The following is a 9,773-nucleotide window of genomic DNA, read 5'->3' as shown; positions in this document are numbered from 1 at the left end:
AACAAAGCTCTTCTAACAACACCTGCCTGCTTGTGAGAAAGCAGGGGAGAGGTATGCTATTCCACTGTTGATGGCAGTGAACGTAAGTGCAGAATGGAGAGTACTCAGACAACTAAAAACTGATCTAACGAGACCCAGCTCTCCCACTCCTGGGAATACAGCCAAAGAAACTGAGATCTGCGTGTGAGAGAGACCTGCAGCCCTGAATTTATGGCCTCACAGTTCATAATAGTGAAGACAGGGAACCATCAGAGATGCCTATAGAAAAAAGAATGGATGCACCGATTCCATGGAATAGCACACAACTATTTAGAAAGAATGAAATTCTACCATTTGCAATAACATGGTCCTAACTGGGCACCATTATGCTCAGCAAAATAAGCCAGTCCCATTAGGAAAAAGGCTCATGTTCCCTCTCAATTCAACAACGTTCCTGCTGCACATGAAATGAGTGGCTAGATTGGCAAACAGCTAGACACGCATCCTCACAGGACTGTGTATTTGAGACTGCCGTACTGAGAAGTGAAGGTTGGTGCAGCACACACCTCCCCTTCTCTCAGCCAGTCAGGTAACTGCACCATGACAACATGATCCTAGGCTTTCTCCCTTTGTCCCTACGATGCCACGATGCACTTAAATGGCATCATGATAAACTTGTAAGGGGAGGAGGAGGAGAGAGGAATACTTCCACCCACTAAACTGTAACACGGAAAATAGTAATAACAATATTAAATGTTTGTGACTTGTTTTCGCACTGTATTTGTTGGGAATAGTTAACTATGTTCAACTAACACTTAAGGATTGGGTAATTTTACATGGGAGTCTTATGACTTCTGTTTATTCAATATTTTATCTATATTAAAACAAATTCTAGTGTACAACTTTTACATTTTGAATTGTAACAACATACTGCTTCTGTTTTAAAAAAATATCTATACAAATTTTCTAACTTCAGCAATGGAAATTTTTTCAGTTAACTTCTATGACATATCTTCATCTGTTTGAGAAATATGAGCCCATTCTTGCTCAATTTTTTTTTTTTGTACTTTCTGGTGCTTAAAAGATATTTCAGATTTAGCTCATTTATTTCCAACCAGAACTTACAGTCATGTCTCCATGAGCTCCTTTATTTTTTTGGTGGAGGATGGTATGAAAACCTAAGATCTGAGTGCTATGCCTGTTTTTGGCTGCTAAGGTGTTATGGGTTCTAGTCTTTCATTTATGATGTTTTATTTTCTTCTATAAATAAAGGGGAATACAGCAATTCAAGTCTGTAACTGTGAACATTTGTGAATCTGTGAATCCATTTTTTTTTGTATAAAGCTGGCTGTCGCCCACACTGATGCCCACTGTCGAGCTGATCTTCCTTGAAAACCAAGTGATGCACAGCGTTGCCCTTTGAATTCACCGTGGGATAGCCTAAAAACTCCATCTAGCTCAGGATATCTCAAAGAGTAAATGCATTAGGATTCGCCAAGTGCTCTCGCCGCTGTTTCCTGCTCAGTACTGGTTTCTTTTGCATTAGCTTGCATTCCCGGTTGCTACAGAACTTTCAGTTTAATAACTCAGAAAATTGGCTACTTTGATCCTTGAACGCTTCTGATTCACCTGCAACTGTGGTACGTTCACGTTTACCATTCAGGTGGAACCCTTTGCTTTATGCTTCTTGTTAACATCCCACTGTTTTTTGAGTTTTTCATTCCTTTATTGTGGAGATTTAGTCCTTAGAAGGAGATTAGAGCAACTGTGGGCAATTTTGTACCCTAAACTTAGCAATATGAGGCCTTTTGTAAAGTTAACCTATTTTGCTGTGGGTTGTCTGAACTTTATTCCATATTAGAATGCAATCCTCCCTAAGAAAACTCATTTAAAAAATTTTTGCTGTGACAGAGAAGGAGAGAGGGAGAGAGAAAGAGATGTACTAGTTTATTCCATTAACGGTTGCAAAGCCTGGGGTCAGGCCAGGCTGAATCCAGGAGACAGGGACTCCATTTAGATCTGGAACAGAGTGGCAGGGATTCAGATACTTGGATGATCTTCCAATGCCTTCCCAATTGAGCTGTCTTAGCAGAGAGCTGAATCAGGAACAAAATACCTTGAACTCCACTGGATGTCTGACATGGGACGCTGGCATCAGAGGCAGAACTAAAGTTCTGACACATAGCTGAGGCTTTCTGTGAGGTTTTGTGTTTATGTTGCAACCATAACCTTGAACAAATTGGGTATATATTTACAAGTAGATATACTGAATCAAAATATTTATGTACTATGGTATTTTTTAGACTTGAGTAGAGCATTAAAATAATTTTTGCTTTTACAAATGTAATCTAATTTTGAAATTTATAAATAATTTTCAATATGAAATTCAAAGTTTGTTAAACAATAGTGGATAAAGGTACCCATTTCTCAACCCCCTTTATAAACAATTCCCCTGATGATATACATTTTTGCTTTCTCTGAGAGTATTTCAGAAATTTTGTAGGAAAAATGGAATCACAAGACAGAGCTCATTTCCGTGAAATGGTTGAAGCAAGGTCTTCTGTTAGACTATGAACACCCGCATTTCCACCAAAGGTTTGTGTTACCTCTGGTGTCCAGGCTAGCAAGCCTCTTCAGACTTCCACTTGCCACTTACCCTGTGTGCAAAAGTGTGTTCCCTGCCTCTCAAGAACCACGTGATTTCACATCTCTGTGTGTCATGTCATCAGGCCGTGCTGTAGCGGAAAATGCTTTGACCTCAAACAGGTTATGTTCAAACACTATTCACGCCATTCAGACTTTATGCAGTACTACGAAGTCCGGGGAGTGTAGCGTTGTCTTGCCCAATGTTAAGTGGAGTATGGTGATGCTGAAGCTATGACATTGTAAAATTTTCATGGAACCCCACACTAATGTTAGCATTTGTCACCAGAGACGTTTGTATGTGAGTCTATGCCTATTTTTTCCATTTGTTTAATTTCTATCATCCTCCAGGAATTACCACAATCTTCCCTCTTCCTCAGAGCAAACCACCCTTCCTTATCTCCTTCTCAGCCATGGGTTTTGTAATTATCTGTCTTGGTATGATGGTCTGTATCTCAGTTATCTTACAATCCCCCGTGTCTGCCCTTGTTGCTGACTGTGCTCGTCATTGGAACACTTATCAAAATAATGAATATTAATTCTATTGATAAGGACACTTAATTAAATAAGTTTACGTATTTTAACAGAAGAGCATATGCAAGTCTAATTACACATGAGCAGACATTACATATCTACCTCTAGTCTCTCTAGTCCCCGAGTGGCAGTCTGTGTGATGTTTTCACGGCCCACGCTGTGTCTCAAGTTGGGAATCTATGTGAGCTTTCTTGCTTCTCAGAGGTAGAATACATGTGTTGACACAAAGGCCTGGGAATCACATTAAATGTGATTTATTTTCAAATTCATCAGTATGCTGAGGTCTTAATGTCCATAAAAAAATGAAATTGAAGTCTCTATATAACCGATGCATGCAGAATTCCTTCAGTTTCAATCAACTCTTTTTTATTTGTTTTTAATTTTTATTGGAAAGGTGGATATACAGAGAGGAGAAGAGACAGAGAGGAAGATCTTCCATCCGATGATTCACTCCCCAAGTGAGCGCAACGGTCAATGCTATGCCAATCCAAAGCCAGGAGCCTCTTCCGGGTCTCCCACGCGGGTGCAGGTTCCCAAAGCTTTGGGCCGTCCTCTACTGCTTTCCCAGGCCACAGGCAGGGAGCTGGAAGGGAAGGGGGGCTGCCGGGATAGAACCAGCGCCCATATGGGATCCTAGGCGTGCTAGGTGAGGAGCTTAACCACTTGCGCCACCGCACTGGGCCCGAAGGTTTTCATTGTTACAGCTTAAATAATATTTATGTTTTCAAGCTACTAGAAGCTGGATCTGATGCCATTGTATGTATTTAAAATTTGTATCTGATTTGTTTCCATTAAAATATTGTGGGGTTTTTTTTTTAAGCACCAAATATTAGTCTAGAGACTTGAATTACAAAACAATAACTTTCATTCCTTTCCTTAAAGATCTTGTAGTCCACTAAATAAAATGTGTTGGATTCTCTTGCTACAATGCCATAAATTAATCCATGTGAAATAAATACAAGTACCTATCCTATGGGAATTTAGTGCAAAGAGTGTTAGGGATGTCTGAGCTTGGAGTGACTCTTTGGAGTGTGTTGATGAAGATGTGGAAGAGAAGGGAAGGAGATTGGAAGGAAGATGAAGCAGAACACACAGCAACACACCCACACACATAGAGAAACACACACACAGCAACACATACAGCAATACACACACACAGAGCAGCACACAGCAATACACACACACATAGCAACACACAGAAATACACAGCAACACACAGAAATACACAGCAACACACATAGAGCAACACACACACGCAGAGCAACTCACACACACATGCACACAACAATATACACACAGCAATACACACACAGAGCAACACACACACATAGCAACACACAGCAATACACAGCAATACACACACACAGCAACACACAGAGCAACACACACAGCAACACACACACGCACACATGCACACAGCAATATACACAAAGCAACACATGCACAGCAACACACACACACAGCATCGCAAGGCAGTAGATTATTTGAAGTATCCACAAAAACAAGATGATTGGAATGATGGAAGCAAAAGGGCATGGGAAAACTGGCAGCAGAAAAATAAAGCAGAGATGTAAGGCAGAGAATAAACATCCTCACAGGAGCCTAAAGTGAGCTTCATGTGTAAAGCAAATTCATTAAAGAGTTTAATTAGGGGAGTCAGTTGGTGAGATCCATAATTCTGAAATATTAGTATGTCCTTCAATGTTCCTTAAAGGTATTTTGCTTTGTGGCACAAAACTATAGGTAGGATAGATTTAACCTTAGTTTTTTCTAAATTCAATTAAATATTATATTTTATTTACCAGCCATATCAACTAGTATCAATAGGGAACACACTGAGATTCCATTTACAACAGGAACAAAAATAAGTAAAATATGTTAGAAGAAATGTGACCAGGGATGTGAAAGACCTCTACAATGAAAACTATTGAATACTGACGAAAGAGCACAAAGGCATATAAAAGTGGAAAAAACCATCCATGTTTATATATTGAAATAATAAATAGTATTAAAATGTCCAAACTAATGAAAGCAATTTTTCAGATTTAATGCAATTCCCATGAAAATACTAGTGATCTTCTTCACAGAACCAGAAAAAAAAAAAAGCCCATGTACAGTCAACTAATGCTTGATAGAGCTGCCAAAAATATGCATTAAATAAAGCATCATTTCTTCAATAAACACTGCTGGGAACACTGCGTATGGTAAGACAATTGAAATTTGACTCCACCCCCACACCACCAAACCCTCACTGTCTAGAAAAAATACCTAAAAGTTGGACACCCAAATGTAAAACCTTATGATGAGATTACTTTCCAAAGATTGGATAGACACTGCATGAGATCAGCATTTGCACCACATTTTTCTATAAGAATTCCAAAGCACAAAGAAAATAAAATTAGACAAATGTGATTTTTTAACTTCAAACTAGGAACTTCTAAACAGCAAAGGGTATAACCAAAAGAACAATAAAGAGAGAGCAAAAAGACTGAGAGAAGATATTGGCCAACTGTTGAGTTGACGACACACCAAGTAGAAGCAGGATGGACTGGTGAAGTTATATGGAAGCAGGGCTTCCCAGTATCCCACAGAAAAGGGGGCAACTACAACTAAAAATAATGTATTATTTTCCAAATAAAGATACGGAGGATAGGAGCTAATAGTCCTGAAACATAATTGAAACATGAGAAAATGCTAGTTATCTGATTTTGTCAGCTTATACTGTATACATGCATGAAAATATTCTATGGTTCCTTTAATATACATATATTACATATTAACGCAAATTTACAAGAAAATTATTATAAGTGAGCAAAGACAGCATATAATGATCCTTTGCAACCTGACTCTTGGAGATAAACAGATTCTTTATCCAGTTGCTGTCTTCCGTTTGAATAGCATGTTAACCTTCAGTCTACGGCCATACCACCCTGAACGCGCCCGATCTCGTCTGATCTCAGAAGCTAAGCAGGGTCGGGCCTGGTCAGTACTTGGATGGGAGACCATGTTTGCCTTCAGAGGATACCTCCTGCCTCCAGGTCTAGCAGATGGCTGCTTTCAGTTTACCTGTCAAACACTTAACTAAAACAGACTGGAGCAAAAGGACGCTTTCTTCACCTAAGGAAAATAACTTACCTGTATACTTACTGTGTCTCTTTAGCTAGAACTACACCATATTATTACCTCTAGAATAATCCCTAGACAAATTATGATTGATAGTGTGGCTACATAAAAGTACTGTGTGAAAGAATTCTGGTAGTAATAAAAAGAGGAGAGGCCTTGATTTGAGGTAATAATTAACATTCCCCAACATGCCAATTTGTGGCTAGAATAGAAATAGAGCTACTTGATCCAACAGGTCACCTATGCAACCTTTGTAATAGCTTTTGATTTTGAATTTAAATTCCTAGCTGACCTGTTTGACTCCTAGAATGTTACTGAACTTTCAAAGTTTCCCTGATTAAACACCTGTGTTTCACCTTCCTTCAGTTCATTCAGTTCCTCCTTCTAAAGCTGCTGCCTCTTTATAATCCATAGCGCCCGGTACCCTTTTCATCATCAGCTCTTTGAAAGCCTGTCATTGGCCTCCCATTTTACTTAACCACCAAAAGTGATTACACATGTTTTATTAGGAGTTTTTTAAAATTTCATTTTTGATGATGTTTACATAGCTGATCAGAGTGGGAAGGTTTGAGAAACAGGGGAAAGTGGGCACGGCCGTTGTTCACACATTTTCTTCTTCCTGTATCTGGGAGAAGGGAAAATACAAGAGGGGAAACCACACAGAGCCTCCCGACCACCTCAGTACCAGGGGATGGAGAATGGGTGGAGAACAGCCACCTGATGTCATCCCAGGGTCTCCAAGGTGAAGCATGTTCTGAGGGTTCTGCTCAAGTGATTTTGATAGTTCTGCAATGGTGTTGACCTTGCTGCTCCAAGGATGAGGAAATCCTCCCAAAGTCAATTGGCTGACATTGTTCATCTCAAAGTCTTTGTTCACCCAGAAATTTGCTGTCAAGTTTCGCTGGGCTGGTTCACCAATTTGTTCTGCCCTCCTTCCTCTGCTTCCTCTATTCAAACCAAGGGTGGTTTGACCAAGTCCAGTCATGCCCATCATACACTGAACCATCATGTACACCGGGGGAGTGCAGCCCAGTAAGAGAAACTCCCAATAGCCCCCACTGGACTGGCCCCCAGCCCTAGATCCTGTGCCTACTGGTTGTAAAGTCTGTCCCATAACCCATTCAGATCTTGTACACATAATTGAGCATTGAAGCCTAACTCAGCCAAACGGATTCCTCATTCCAGCCCACACTCAGGCCAAGTGGGTGCCACCACCTGTTTATCCAGGTGTCTGCAATCTCCCCTGTTCTGCACTCCATCCTGGTTCTCAGATCTGCTAGTTGGTGTTATGAACTGACTCAGCCTGGCCTGTCTCCAGACCTAAGCCACATGTATGCTGGCGGGTACTATAACCTGGTCTGGTCTAGGGGTGCTCCTTGCCTTGGTTCTTGCACTCACCTGCAGGGACTGCATCTTGACAAAGGAATTCCCTAAATACCTCTACGGGGTCTTCTCACAGTGGCAGATCACACACAGAGATGGGTCCTTGTCTCAGGTTGTCTTAGCTCACCTCCTGTCCTGGCAGGAACTGTGGCCTTGCCAAACTGGCAAACATTCAACCCAGTTCTTACTGTTGGGTGTTACAGCCTAGCCACACATGGTCCATGCCCTGACACTGCTCTCATGTGGTTCAGAGGGAGTTGAGACCTAGCCTAGCTTGTTTTATACCTACTGTGATTCTCATGAGCACCAGTGTATGTTGGAGTCTGAGCCAGTCTGGAGCACTGCAGACCCATTCCACGCATGCTGAGGGATGCTGTAGTCCTGTCTAGCCCACCATTCCCATTCCGGCTCTCACTCACCAGTGTGAACTGCAACCTAGCAGGGGCATCGGCAGAAATACAAATGCCAGAAATCTAGAATTAAACAGTGTGACTTCAGTTAAATTTATAGTTGTTTCTAAGCTGTTAGTGAGATTGGGCAAAGAATAATTATTGATAATAATAGCATCAACCTGAATAAGATTAAATGCCCTGAGCTTAATTTTTGTCTTTTACTGGATATGTCAATTTGGCTTCATTTTTGTCTCTTCATTCTTTGAGTATCATTTATCATAACATTATTTTATGTTGAGTTGCAGTGTTATTCCTAACTAACCTTACTCCAATTACTCATTAAAACTGTTTGATGTTTGTTTCCCCCGTTTTCAGGTCCAGCTCCTTTCCTTCTTTTGTGTAGTGTTCAACTTAACAGCGTTTTAGATTTCCCTGACTCAATCATTTTGCTTTGAGTGTGTGCTGTCAGTTCCATGAGGAAGTGACTACAAATGATTCTCCCAGTCACACTTTCTCTGCCTCCCTCCTCTGTTGAGATTCATACAGCTGATCTTTCACTTCCTTAAAAGTCGTGTTTCTTCACAGTGCAAACGATGCTTGAATATGCCAAGTTTCCTGGCTGGGGGATTGTAGCTGAGAAATATCACCGTCTGTTCATATCTTGCCTGAGAAATGCTTTCCACTTGGTTCTGGTAGTGGCTGCAAATGATCTTGGCTAGCGGGGCTGTGTGGCTGCCTTCCTTGATGCACAATGCCACAACAGGAAATGGGCATCATCTCTGCTGCTGAACACATCACTGAGCGATCCCCAAGCTTGGCTCTCCTGAGAGGATGATGCTCTTCTAAGTGTGTGTAATCAATGATTCTGTTTCCAAGAACCAGCAGGAAACACAGGAAAGTTTTGTTTTTCTGAAAGAGGATGTGTAAGATAATCAGAACCAGTACTTTCCAAGCCCCTACCATCTACAGTGTACTTGGCCCTTGGCAAATAGGGTCTGACAACAATACTTCAAAACAGGTTCATAGCACACTTTACAAGTGAGGAAACTCAGGTTCAGAGAATGTAACTTGTCCAACGTCTCACAACTGCTAAACATGAGTCATTTATCGGTACCTGAACTTCTCTGGTTCCCGTCCTTCTGGGACATGCTGAATAGGAAGGCACACCATGAAAGATTCTGATGGCAGTGGAGTTTGGTGGAAGAGAACCCATGAACATGTGAGTACACAAATGAGTACTTGTTCTTATTTTATAAATTGATATTTATACGGTAGCTTGTAGAAGAGAGAGAGATTGACGTCTATCTTCCAGTCATTGGTTCATTTTCCCAAATGCCTGCAGCAGTCGGGCCAGTAACTTCAATGGTCTCCCGTGTGGGTAGCAGAAAACGACTGCTTCACAACATGGGTGTTAGCAGGAAGCTGGCTCGGAAGCAGAGGTAGACCTTGAGTCCAAGTTCTTCGATATGCAAAGTGGGTGTCCCAAGAAGTGGCCTACTTGTACAACACCCAGGCAGAGTTTATCTTAGATACTCATTACCAAGCACGTACTTGAAAGTTGTTTTCAAATTATTGATGTCTGGCTCCCATCCTCACCACAGATCTTAGAATCATTGTATATGCAGTTAAGGGGGGGGGGGGAAGCATACATTTACTTTTTCATTATTCACTACACAATCATTTATTATTTACCTAACAAATATTAAGCACCTACTAAAT

The 9,773-nt window shown here is 40.9% G+C and overlaps 1 long non-coding RNA gene across 1 annotated transcript; it reads right to left on the bottom strand.

Annotated features, from left to right (window-relative positions):
* Positions 1-2,036: 2,036 nt before the first annotated feature.
* LOC121164694 lies at positions 2,037-7,930 on the bottom strand. The gene is made up of 3 exons (XR_005885152.1): positions 7,840-7,930; positions 5,999-6,002; positions 2,037-2,046 (listed from the first exon to the last, which is right to left on the bottom strand). It is a non-coding gene; the product is annotated as an uncharacterized LOC121164694 (long non-coding RNA).
* Between the last annotated feature and the right edge of the window lie 1,843 nt (positions 7,931-9,773).

This window comes from Ochotona curzoniae, unplaced genomic scaffold (assembly GCF_017591425.1).
Source record: "Ochotona curzoniae isolate NIBS_2020 unplaced genomic scaffold, NIBS_Ocur_1.0 contig_883, whole genome shotgun sequence".
NCBI lineage: Eukaryota > Metazoa > Chordata > Mammalia > Lagomorpha > Ochotonidae > Ochotona > Ochotona curzoniae.
This window is presented reverse-complemented; position numbering and strand designations above follow the sequence as displayed.